Source organism: Cervus canadensis, chromosome 8 (assembly GCF_019320065.1).
Source record: "Cervus canadensis isolate Bull #8, Minnesota chromosome 8, ASM1932006v1, whole genome shotgun sequence".
Classification (NCBI taxonomy): Eukaryota; Metazoa; Chordata; class Mammalia; order Artiodactyla; family Cervidae; genus Cervus; species Cervus canadensis.
The window spans coordinates 14,478,268-14,490,976 of NC_057393.1; the positions used below are offsets into that span (position 1 = coordinate 14,478,268).

The following is a 12,709-nucleotide window of genomic DNA, read 5'->3' on the forward strand; positions in this document are numbered from 1 at the left end:
GGGAACTTTTATTCAGATAAGCTATTGCTGTTGCTGCTGTTCCCATTCCTCCATGCACCTTTCCCCGTATCTCTTTAGATGGAAGCCTCCCCCTTCTCTCATGCACCCATCCTTTAATTCCTATTGAGTCCCACATCTTCAAAAAAGCCATGTCCCACACTTTAGCTCTCACTGTGGCCAGCCCTTCCTTCCTTCTGAACTCCTTCCCTGCTTGCAGTGTGAGCCACAGGGTTCAGCCCTCAGGGATGTCTTGACTCGTGTGATGTCTCACTGGAAGATTGGAAGCATCCTGGGCTGGGACCATGATGTCTCAGAGCCTTCCCTCTATGACCTACTGGCCTATTAATTTTTTGAGGACAGGGACTTGTTTTGTCTTGTTCACCATTGCATTTCCAGCATCAGTACTTTATCTGACATGATAGATACTCAGTAAATGTGTTGAATGAATGGATGTATTTTACACATAATAAACACTTAACTCATAAAGGTTTTGTGGTTAATGGGTGAGTAATGAGTACACCAGGCTGGCTTGAGCAAAGCCTCTATTTTCAGGAACAATGAGAAATAAGAATGGAAAAGTAGTCTGAGGTGAGATCATGAAGGAACTGGAATACCATTCTGTAAGAGTGGGGAGCACCCCCAACCTTGTAAATATAGACTGGGCAAGATGGAAGTGGTGTTGGAGGAGGTTAACTGGCAGCAGTGGGTAGGCTTGGTGAGTGGTTATTAAAAAAAAACAAAAAACATAGATGTAAGAGCCTCAACAGTGATGGTAGCAATGGAAGAGAAGGATGAGATAGGTAATAGGAAGGGAGGATGAAAATCACTGGGTGGTTGGATGTAAGATTGGGTCACCAAAGATGACTCCAGAGGATAACATGTAGAATTCTTTTTAGGTCGACAGAAATGTGGTAAGTGAGAGAGTGATGTAGTTTTGATGAAGGGAACATGGTGCATTTGGTTTTAGCTGTGTGGAGCTTGGGGTATTCCAGAGGGAATGGAGGACTGATGATGAAGATAAGGCATCCGCAAAGAATTTACAGTTTAATAAGAATAGATAAATCCTCTGGAAGGAAAAGATAAACCAGTCATCTTGAACTCAGGACCTAAATATTCAGGAATGAATTTATCTAGGACAGGGGGAACAAATGAAAAAGACTTAGAGGAAAAAGAAAAGAAGAAAAAGGTGCACATCCCAGAGTCTAGTGCCGAAAATTTGGGGACTCTGTTAGATGTGTGTGTACATATGCACAGGTTAAATACTAAAAACATATACATTTGCATGTTAATTGTGTCATCCTTAGGTGATGGGGTCTTTTATTTTCTTCTTTTATATATTGGTAGTATCTGATTTCCCTGAAATAAGTGTATCACTTCTGTCACTTTGAGGCGTTACGTTAAAAATATTTGAGAGAAAGATATTAGATCAAATGTTGTAGGAGAATTGAAGACAAAAGATCCTTTTAGGAATTCAGTTCTTCCCTTATGGATCATTCCATCTTCTCACATAATAACTACAGGCAGGCTTAATAAGTAAGTAAATCTACCTCCTTATTTGCTTCCCTCATTCACTCAATCAGCTGATATTTATTTAATGCTTACCATGTGTCAGGCACTGTTCTAGGCCCTGGGGGAAACACAGTGAATAAAATGGGTAACATTTCTTCTCTTCGTGCCACTTAAGTTCTCTTGGCACTTCAGTAGCACTTACATCCTAGTGAACCATTGGGACACTGAACTGAAATAATAATAGATGTGAAGGCATTTTGAAAAGTTGGTATGCTGGGGGTTTAATAGCCTATTGGTGTTGACAGATCCAGAGTAAATACAATTATTATTCATTAATATTCCAATTTTCTTCTTTTCCATAGATATTAGAAATATTAGGGTTATAGCTGTAAAATACATTTATGCATATACGTATGTTATAGACTTAACCCATGTCTTGTGTCAGTACCTTGGTGACTGTATTTCCATTTCATCTTGAGACTAAATGTCCAAGGGCACTTGCAGAGCATCAGAACTTGAAAAAGATTGAGCACGGCTCACCCTAAAGATGTAAACTGGGGAATACATGAGGGGAGGGAAATGAAGGGAAGGAAAAGCTCAGGTGATATAGAATGTTCTGGAACATATCCAGCAAGAGAGGGTAGAACTATACTCTCCTCTTTTAGAGAATGGGGCGACTGCCCCATTGTTAGATTTTCCTCATTGGAAAGGATGGACAGTGTGGGACAAGGACCATTTGTCTGGGATTTAGAAAACTCAGATTGGAGTCCCAGCAATCTCCATGATCTTCTGGGACCTCATGAATGAAATGAGAGGGTTGAACTAAATCAGTGTTTCCTAACCTTTTTCATTATGAAGACTCCTTTTAAAAAACAACAAAAAATTGAGACAGCCCCCTCCCCCTCCCCCTCCACAACCCATGTAACAGTGGCTGTGATTGTCATAGTGTCTATGAATTCAGTGGTCCCTCTAGAGGCATTTGTATTTCATTCATGGAAATTTTGTACATATGACAAAAATACATTTACAGGCAAGCCATTCTTCAGTGTTGGGGGGGTGGTGTTTGGTGTGCGTTTGGAATCACAGGCCACTTGCCCACGTCCATGGGTTTCTTATGGATCTTGATTGAGAAGCACTGAATTGGCTCTCTTCATCTCAGATCTGTACTACTTGTGTAGCTCTGAGTCAAGATAAAATACCAGGACTTGTTAGTCTGTTCCTATCTGCTAATTGAAGATCCTTTGTAGAGGAAATTAACCATTTTTCAGTCTGCATTTCAAAAAGATTTTCTAAGCTATGTCAGACATCTCTTAAATGAATGGGGATGAATAAAGATGTATTTGTTCATTTTTCCTTAGTCCTTTCCAACACCTTTATATAGATTAGAACCTGTTTGCCATGACTTTAATCTTCAAAAGTGATTATTTAGATGTTATTTCAGGGTTGCTATCAAGTGCTTGTTAATTCTTCTTTCCTGCCGTTCCCATCTGTGTGGAATATCATTTTTCATAGGGAACTAATGAACATGATTGCAGGTGCCTTTAATCATAGAATCATAGGAGCTGGAGACAGAATAGATGGAGATGTTGCATTTTCCTCATCTAGAAAATGGGAGTAATAATGTAACCCTTCCTCACCCAGTTGTCATAAATGAGAAATATGATTGCCAAGCTAATTGCAATATAAATAGCTGTAAATGAAATGCTAAGTAATAAAAGTAGGAATGATTTGACTAATAAAAAATGTTTTTCCTAACTCAATTTTTTCATTACTGATGCCTCCTGGCAATAGTCATTTCTAGTGTAATAGTACTAACAACAACAAAACCCACAGAAACCAACAGCAACTATCATTGATGGATCACTTTTATATGCCTGGGTCTTTCCTTGTATCATCCCATTGAATCTGCAGAACAGTCACAAAAGGTAAGTTATTGGCCCAAGGTTACACAGTTAATAAAGAGTATACAGTGAATAAAGAGTAGAGATGGAATTTGAACCAAGGTCTGGCTGATACCAGTGCCACACATTTCTTACTGTGCTCTACTGCCTCTCAAATCTAGAACTTTCTGGCAGATTCTGATGCCTCATGTCATCTTTTGCAAGACTCTTAGCCATCCTCTCTAGAGAAGCCAGTTGGGTTCCTCTCACTGAGCTTAGAGAAAGGAGCCTTGGTAAAGGTGATAATCTCTTGATCACTGGTTCTCAGTCAGGGCTATCCACTAGAATTACCGAGGGATTCTACTAGATTCTACTAGAATTTTAGCACCATTAGAATTAAGTATCACAAGAAGGATTGCCTATTTTATTCACTGCTATAGTATTGAAAAATACTGATGCCTGGGTCCTTAAAATGGAATCTCCAGCGATGCGACCCAAGGATGGGTATTTTTTTTTTTTTAATGTGATATTAATGTGCAGCCAAGGTTGAGAACCATTGCTCTAAAAGATTTCTTCATGGATTGTGTCATGAAGAGAATGACTACAGCTTAACCCAGGAATAGGTTGATAGTGGATGCTGTCAAGATGATCTGGAAGTATTGGGTCTTGAATCAGACCCCATGGATTCAAGTCCTGGTTCTTCCAGTTCCCAGCTGTGTGACCTTGTACAAGTTACTTAACCTCTCTGAGCCCATTTTTCCCCCCATTGACAAGTATTGTCATTTCTTCAGAATTGCTATGATTTAAATTTAAAAATCATGTGACCATCTTCCTGCTGTGCCCCAATCATAGTAAATGATGTCATTATTACCAAAGAAACTAAGGAAAAGGAAAATGTAGCATTTTTTGCAGTTTGGTGCTATTGTCTGAAAACCTACATTTAGCTTTGTACAGGAATTCAGATGGAATTGAATTAAATGATAAGGGGACCCCCCCCCCCGCCTTAGAACAATATTAGTGGCCTTTAAACCTTAACCATTTTCACAAAATTATAAAGTTGATGTGTTATTTCTCTCTTGCTTCCCAAGTGTAGCAGGAAGCTGGAGTCATAGTCATAAAGTGAGTGTTCAAAACTGGCATCCTGTCAAAGGCTGTTCTCGATTCAGCCTTCTGGTCATTTGTTCAAAGGGCTTTGACACAAGACCAAAAGATCCTGTTGGAGATGCTGCTGCCGGCAGTTTAATTGGTATTTTTCTGGGTGTAGACACACAATTTCTGTACAGGCAGAATGAAACTGGAAACAGGGCAATTAATCCAGAGAGTTCAGACTGTAAGGAGAAAAGGAAAAAATCAGGCAAAAGAAATTCTTTTAAGCAAGCTATTTTGCCATTTTTAAATAGATACTTTTTAACTTTATAGAAATAGATACAACTTAAAGAGTATTTTTGTGACATAATTACGGGGCTCATAAAGCAAAATGAATGCATATAAAATATTCAACAAAGGCCAGGTTTTCTTAATATGAAAGGGGCAAAATAAATATAGTAATTGCATTTATTATGAACAAAGAAAAAGTTAAATGTATTTTCCACATAGAGGGCAGCAAAGAAGAGAGGAATCCTGGTTAAGAGGACCAGCTAGATGTTTTATCAAATTATAGCTAAAAATGCTTTCTCTTATTACTGGCACAAATATTGATTGGGTTTGTCTCTTGGCTCCTCAGAGTTGTAAGCCTGCCTATTTTGTTGTTGCACTTGAGTGAGAGCTAATATTAATAAATTGTTTGACTTTTGTAATTAAACATAAGAGCCCAACTGAAGGGAATTTTTGCTTCCTAGAAAATGTACTTTAATCTGCTTCAAAGGAATTACTTCATAGTAGCAAAATCAAAAGACTGTCTGTTCCTTTGTAATTGATGATTTCTACAGGCCTGGTCATGAATCTTATGGTAATGTTAAACCTTCAAAAAATTATTTGGGAGATTTGAAAAATTCACTTATCAAAAATTCAGGATTTGACTCTTTATATTTATTATTCGCAAAATGTAGGATCGTTTGTTGTTCATGTTGTTTTCTCTTTTTATTCCTTGATTTGCCTTTTTTCTCATATTTGAGAAGTTTGAGAAGTTCTTTGAATATTAAAAAAAAAAATACTGGCACAGATGCGATGAGAATTATTTCTTGAAGAATTGTGACTTGAGGGAGTAAATTCCCATGAATTTTTAGTGAACAAAATAGGCAAATTCCTCAATGTTGGTATAAGTACATCTCTTTCACATATGACAATCATATGTAAATTTTTATCATTGGTCTCCAAAGTTATTTAAGGAGACACTTGCAAATGACTCTCTAATGCAGATCTAATGTGTTAAATTCCTGTACAGTTTTTTTTTAAAATATGTAATTGTGTTGTCTATTAGCAAAGGATAATGGATCCTATTTTTAATTAAGTAATACAATTATTACATTTTGTGATTGTGCATTCAGTACCTTAGGAGGATATTATAGAAAGGAAAGTAGTAATCATCAGAATCAGTTTTTCAGAAAAGCAAATACTGTTTCCATTAATACTTGAAGGAGAGACGTAGTATGGTGAAAAATTAAAATATTATTTCTAAAATGGAAGGAATTTTAATACATCATTAGTGATGCCTATCTTTGTCTTGGGCTATAGTCAGCATAAGTCTATTTTAAATGCTATACAATCGGGGAAAGAAGGAAAAGAAACATGCAAGAAAATCTAACACAGTAATTCTCAGAAATAAAGAGCTGAGGTGTATTAGGGTGATTTTGTATGATGGTATTTGCATTTGAAATAAGTAATTGAGGCAAAAGTAAGGTTTGGAATAGAAGTATCGGGGTGCCCACTGGTGTCCATTTCTTTTTGTGTGCAGAGATGCGGCCAAAAGCAGGATCGGGAGTAATCCGGGGTCCACCCTCTCCTCGGCTCCCAGAAGGAGCTGCACTTGTTCAAAGGCTTCTGTTAGACTGTTGTAAGAATGTGAGTTGATTTATGACCAAGAGAGTGACTTAATATGTCCCTGAACTTGTCTAAGGAACCGTCTCTCCCAAAGTTCATGGCCGTATATTTGTATGACTTTTATGGAAATTTGAAAATGAAGAAGATTGTGAAATGAACTCACGAGGCAGGGAATTTCACAGAGAAGAGCCATCTCAGTTAACTGTAGGTGTCTGCACCTTCTAAGGAATTTTTCTACCTCTAAAATTTTAAAATTAGAGTCCCTGTTTGAGAGAACTAGTACCAGATTTCCTTTTTTTGGGTGTAAAATTATTCCATGTCAGCACTTACTGGAATTTTTATTCGCTTGTGGATTTGACCTGAACTTTGGTTGCCTAATCATCACTGCTTTCTTTTCTTTATAGCCAAGCCGACAGGATATAAGGGAAAAATAGAATTTCTGTGCTGGTTTTGAGCATACAAAATCAAAGGCTGTCTTTTGTAGGGTAAGAATCAAAGAGTATGTTTTATAGCATAAGAACAAAAATAAAGCTTTTAATGTATGATATTTGAAATAGGTAAAGTATCAGTTTATAAGCTTAGAATAAATATTGTCCTATGTATCATGTATTACTTTACTGAAAATAGAGTCATTTTGAATTCTTAACTAAGACTATCGATAGAAAAATATAAACATACAGATATCCAATTAATATTTTTTCAGTATATATCTCATAAGCCTAATGTTAGAAAATTAGTTTTCTTTTTTTGGGATAATTACAAACCTAAAAAAGCAAAGATGCAATCAAAATGAAGGATTCAAAAGTGTAAGCTCTCTTTTCATTTATATTTGCAATAGACTTTTTGTCTCCAAGTATTATTTGTCCTATGAGAACGAAAGGAATCACCATGTGTGTTTTTTCTCTTAACTAGAAGGATAACCACTTTACCTTCCCCTGTGTCCGTTGCCTGGGTTTGCTTGTGACTCACCAGGGGATGCCTCGAACTTTTCACACTCTTTTCCCAGCCTTGATGCTAAGATAAAAACACACTCACTACCCTACTTGACATAAAACCAGACCCTGGCTAGTGGACCAGAGACCATCACACACACACACTCATGCTTGTACCCTCTGGGGTAAAGGCTCAGCTGCCACCTCTGAGTCAGCCTATATGATTTTTATGTTTATGAGCAACTCACCTTGCTCTCCAAATTTAGACTTTAGGACTGTACAGCTCACCCCATCCTATCTCATCCATTTTTGACAAAATGCATAGATAAAATTTTAGTTTTTTTTTTAATGAACTAGTCCCGTGGGTCCATCATGCTTGTGTTGATGACTAATGTGTGTATTTCCAGTAGATATTTTGTAATAAGCTATAACTCTGAAAGAATATGATGGGAGGAAAGGGGCCATGATCCTGTATCAAACAAACTGGAGAAAACCAGTATGGGAGCATTTAGTGCTTTCTGACTTTTGAAAGGAAGGAAACTTTGCAGCAAGGAAATTGTAAGGCACAAGAAAAGTAGGCTTGAGTTTTTCATGGGGGAGGGGAGTGAAGTCCCTGCTTGTATAGCTTCTGTGATGTCTGACTTGGTCATGAAAAACTGCAGCTGAAGTGTCTGTCTGGATGATCCCATACATTGGAGCAAGGGATAAAAGAGTAAAATCTTTTTCTTTCCTTAGCTGGTGGTTCTATATTAATTCAGGAATTATAAAGCAAGTTTCAAATTGACATCCTTTTCTAACTGGAAAGCAAGCATACCTTATATAGAGAATACAAACATTTCAACAGATACTGTTACCCACCTGTTTGGTGTAAACTTTTTATTCAAGCACAAAGGGTCTTAACATTTCTGTGCGTTAACTTTTAGTGGATGTAATCCGTGAACACTGAGTAAATAAAGGACTCAGGCTGAGAAGCCTGTGGCTTTCATTGCGAAAGTAAATTTACAGAATCTGATTATGAAGCATGTTAGGTCTTCCCTTTCAGAACAGTAAGCGTGCTCCTTTCATTGGATAGGTACGCATAGACATAGAGATGATGTAGCACTTTAAAATGCATTCTTTTTTTTTTTTTAAACACAAGTCTGGGAACTCCCTGGCAGTCCAGTGGTTAGGACTCTGCATCCTGACTGTAGAAGCCCAGGTTCTGTCCCTGGTTGGGGAACTAAGATCTCAGAAGCCGCATGGCACGGCTAAAAACAAAAGAAACAACCCCTCCCCAAACCAAAAAGCAAAACAAACAAACAAACACATGCCAAACATCTCGACAAACTCTCTTTAGTATGAAGTTCAAACACATGTATCCCAAGGTTAAGTTCTACCTTGTAAAGTCGGGTGGTTTAACATGTGCTATGAAGATCTACGTGAGGAATAGGACGTGCAGCCCCGTTTTCTTGTCTCTGAACTTGGGAAATCTATGCAGACCTCTTGCAGCGAAGATGCAAAAGTGAAACCAGTCCTGGCTTCGGGCAGATTTGATATTCATTCCCTGATGATGCGCTGGTTTGGCTTGTTTTCTTCCTTTTCAAATATTCTTTCTCTTCCCCGCTCCAGAAACATGGTGAACCAGTGTTAACAGTGTCCATACAGGCTCCCACTCCAGGAGTTCACCTAGAGGATACCGGGGCAGGGGCATCAGCCGCAGGCCAGCCACCCTCCCACTGCCCCCACCACGAACGCCACCCTCCCAGCACTATTCTGCTCCTGCTATGCTTTACAAGGGTGTCTGGGGTCTGGCCTTGATGCTTCAGGTGCTCCTGGTCTTGGCCTCATGCGCTTACTTAAAACTCAACCCACTTTTCCTCTTGTCTTGACTGCCTGTCTAATAGGCAGAGCAGCTAGAAATAACTGTGATTGTGTTTAGTGTTCATCTCACTATTTGCCATGATAGGAATCATTCTTACAGATAAGTAAATCACAGAGCCCGGCAGAACTTCCACCCCCTCATTTTACAGACCCCCTCCCCCCAAAAAGAAAAAGACCTTCCCTTATAATAAGCACATAGGAAAAATAAATTCCTGTTGCTGGTGAAAGATTCTGAACGTAATTCTTCTTATGCAGGAATCAGTTTATTTAATGGGTTTAAATGTAAAGAGTTTTAAATTTTTCTTCATCATATGCATAGATAAAGGGAAAACACCTTTTATTATATATATAGTGTATTTTGGTGTAATATGTGTAATTTCCCTGGTATCATGTATATTCTGACAATATTAAAAGATTTAAAAGTCTAAAATTCCAAGAAAAAAAGTGTTGTACTTGTTTATAGTTATGAAGCTTGTACCACGACCTTTTAGAGGGTTTAGATGTAAAAAGTTCTATGACTTTCTTCAGATTTATACTTTTAAAATTACCTTTTTATAGCCGAGTTCCCTATACTTTTTCAAGTAAGCAGGCAGATGTTTTTGCCTTTTTTTTTTAAGTACAATAACAAGCATGTTTTCTGCCCGTCATCAGCTACAGAAAATATTCATGGCTCATCCAGTTGGAAGGTGATTCACCTGAAGCTTGGTTCCCAAATTAGTAACTCGGCAGCATCTCATTTAGCAAGTGGTGCTTCCCACCAACTGGGGTGGGGGGGGGGTGGCTGGGAGCAAATAACCCTCTCTCTCTCTTATTCAGATATAAACTTAAGCTTTCGCTTGTCAGAGGAAAATGAAACCATCACTAATCACTGTTTATTTCGCTGGCAGCTTCATGCCTACGACAAAGTAATTTTTCCCCAGGTGAATTACTCCCTCACATTGGTGCGGCAATGACTAATAAAGTTATTTATGAAAACTCCTTAAGTGTGTGGTCCCCGTTCCCACATGTGTCACTGCTGCCGCCAAGTGACAGTTCTGGAAAAAAATCAGCAAATCTTAAGCAATTAGAGAATCGATTCCTCTTTGCAAACGAAGGCCCCTGCTACCCCTACACACAGAGATTGTCTTCTGAGGTGACAGGAACTGAGGAAGAATGCTCTCCTCAATCAGCTTGACCCACGTGGGCATCACACCCCCCGGTGCCCCCCCCCCGCCCCCCCACCTCCCAGCGCCGAAATTCAGGGTTTCTGAAAAAAGAAAGCCAGGGGTGAATCAGAAAAACAGTTTCTTGGGCTTGAACGAATACATCCAATATTCAGGTTGAGGCTGATTTTAGCTCAGTTTGGGTCGTGTCCCACAGTCTCAGGCAAAATCATGCTTCGCTACAGGCAAGGGAAATTGTCCTACAAATCCATCTAGCGCACCCAAAACTTGTAACTTTCGCAACAGGCCAGCGCGGCGGGTGGGGTGGGGGGTTGGCAGGGTGGGGGGGGGGTGGTGGCGGGAACCTATGCAAAGATTGTTCTCTTGAGCAACCCCATTCTTGAACTGGGCTAAGAGCTTTTCAATTGCCGTGACATTTTCAGCCAGGGAAGTAGCAGTCGTTGCAGAGCCATGTTTTACGGGCAATTACTTTATATGATCAATGGAGCAATTCCCCTTCCAGAAAGGAACCAAAGCGATCAAGTTAAATCATTAAAGAGAGAAAGAGAGAGCGGGGAGAAAAGGACTCGTCTCATTAGCAGGTGCGGGGCTGCGGGCTCCGCAGCGGCGGCGCACAATGTCGCTGGCCCTTTAAGACAATGGCCGTGCTTCCCCCCACCCCCACCCCCCGCGCCCCCTCCCCGGTCGCTGTTGACAGGTCTAAACCTCCCTAGCAGCCCATTGTGGCCGCAGTAGGAGGCACCTGCAGAAAATGTGCCAAAACCAGGCAGGGAGCGAGAGCTTTTCAATAAGCTCCGCAGCTGGAGGGACGAAGCAACACCAAACAAGCCGGCGCGGAGCAGGCACGTGATGGGGAAAGGGGTCACCGCCAGCCACCTCCTATTGGCTTCCTGCGCACCCGTCGGTTCAATTTGCTGACATCCACTAGCCGGCTTTTCTCTATTTGCTTAATATGCTGAGGTATTTAGCTTAAAAGCACTAAATGCTCCATCACGACGAGCTTCTCTCTCCCTTTCCCATTTACTGTTATTAAGGACATTTCCCCCCATATTTTCTCTCGCTTTCCGCCACAAAACTAAGATTGTTTTCTTTCGCTCCTCTCTCATGACTACTTACAGGCATTCTCCACCACACGCTCCTGCTGCCCGCTTGATTTTACTCGTCTTTAATTCAGTGACAAGTAAAGCTCTCCACACTGAAGGTCTCTGCTGCTTTCCTAAAGCGCACGCATCCTGGCTGCCCTAAGCACAGGTCTGGACAGGGCAATTGCGTTTTAACTTAGCAGACGGTTTTTGTGCATCTTCTGAGTACCTTCCCAGAGGGCTTCGCCGTCAAGAATCTGCCTTCAGTGCAGGAGGTGAAATGTGGGTTCGATCCCCCGGTCAGGAAGATCCCCTGGAGGAGGAAATGCAATCCACTCCAGTATTCTTGCCTGCCATGTCCCATGGACAGAGGAGCCTGGCAGGCCCCAGTCCACGGGGATGACAAAAGAGTTGGACTCGACTTGATGAAGTAAACAGCAAACAAGTGTGAACCTACCACTGTCCTTGGGGCCCTCGGAAACCCAGACATGAACAAGACTGTGCTCCCCTTCTTGTACTGTTTAAGGATCCAGCAGAGAGAGGAAGTGGCTAATATAGCCGCATTTGTTTTGCACCCATGCATTTTTCTGTGTAGTACTGGGTTGGCCCAAAAGTTGGTTGGGATTTTTCCATAACGTCTTAAGGAAAAAATCAACAACTTTGGGGCTAACTGGATACTTGCAGCCCTTTTGAAAATAGGCAGGAGTGGAAGTGGGGTAGGGAGGGACCTGGGAGGAGCTGGTGGTGCTGTGGCTTTGTGGAGGCTGCCTTGGGAGTCTAGAGGACAGACTGGCAATTTCAAATCTCCAAGATAAATGATAGATGAGAACCTCGATTTTGGCAGCTCCTAAGCGTTCGAACTCCTTACTTTCACCCACCACTTTCCAGTTCTCATGCTATTTCCATGTTGTTTTTTTTGCCCCTCACTTGAAGTAGTAAGGCCTTATCTCTATCTTACAGATGAAAACATCTGAGATTCAGGGCAAAGCACCTTGCCCAGGGCCCCACAAGGAATAGGTGGTAAGTCAAAGGCCCACAGCAACTGCCCCCCTACCCCTTCCCCGCGCCCCCAAACTGTGGCTTCCCTTCTATCCTGGGCTGCCTCTCAGCCTGCCTGCCCCCCTGAGCGCACAGTTTGAGAGCAGCCTAGAGGCACCCGAAGTGATGTGTTCACAGTGTAACTCTCTTCCCCCTCCTACAGATGGAGAGTGTTGGTGTGTACAGATTCTGTGGGTGTACAGCAAAGAACAAAATGAAGTGTGATTCCAGGTGGGAGATGACTGCTTCAGGTAGGAAATGAGCTG

At 40.8% G+C, this 12,709-nt stretch overlaps 1 long non-coding RNA gene across 2 annotated transcripts in view; it reads left to right on the forward strand.

Moving 5' to 3' along the window:
• LOC122445892 overlaps window positions 1–12,709 on the forward strand; it is a 29,122-nt gene that overhangs the window by 1,786 nt on the left and 14,627 nt on the right. For both annotated transcript variants that reach the window (XR_006270720.1, XR_006270721.1), the window contains exons 2-3: window positions 12,366–12,425; window positions 12,607–12,694. This is a non-coding gene — a long non-coding RNA (uncharacterized LOC122445892). The remainder of the gene's footprint in view (window positions 1–12,365; window positions 12,426–12,606; window positions 12,695–12,709) is intronic.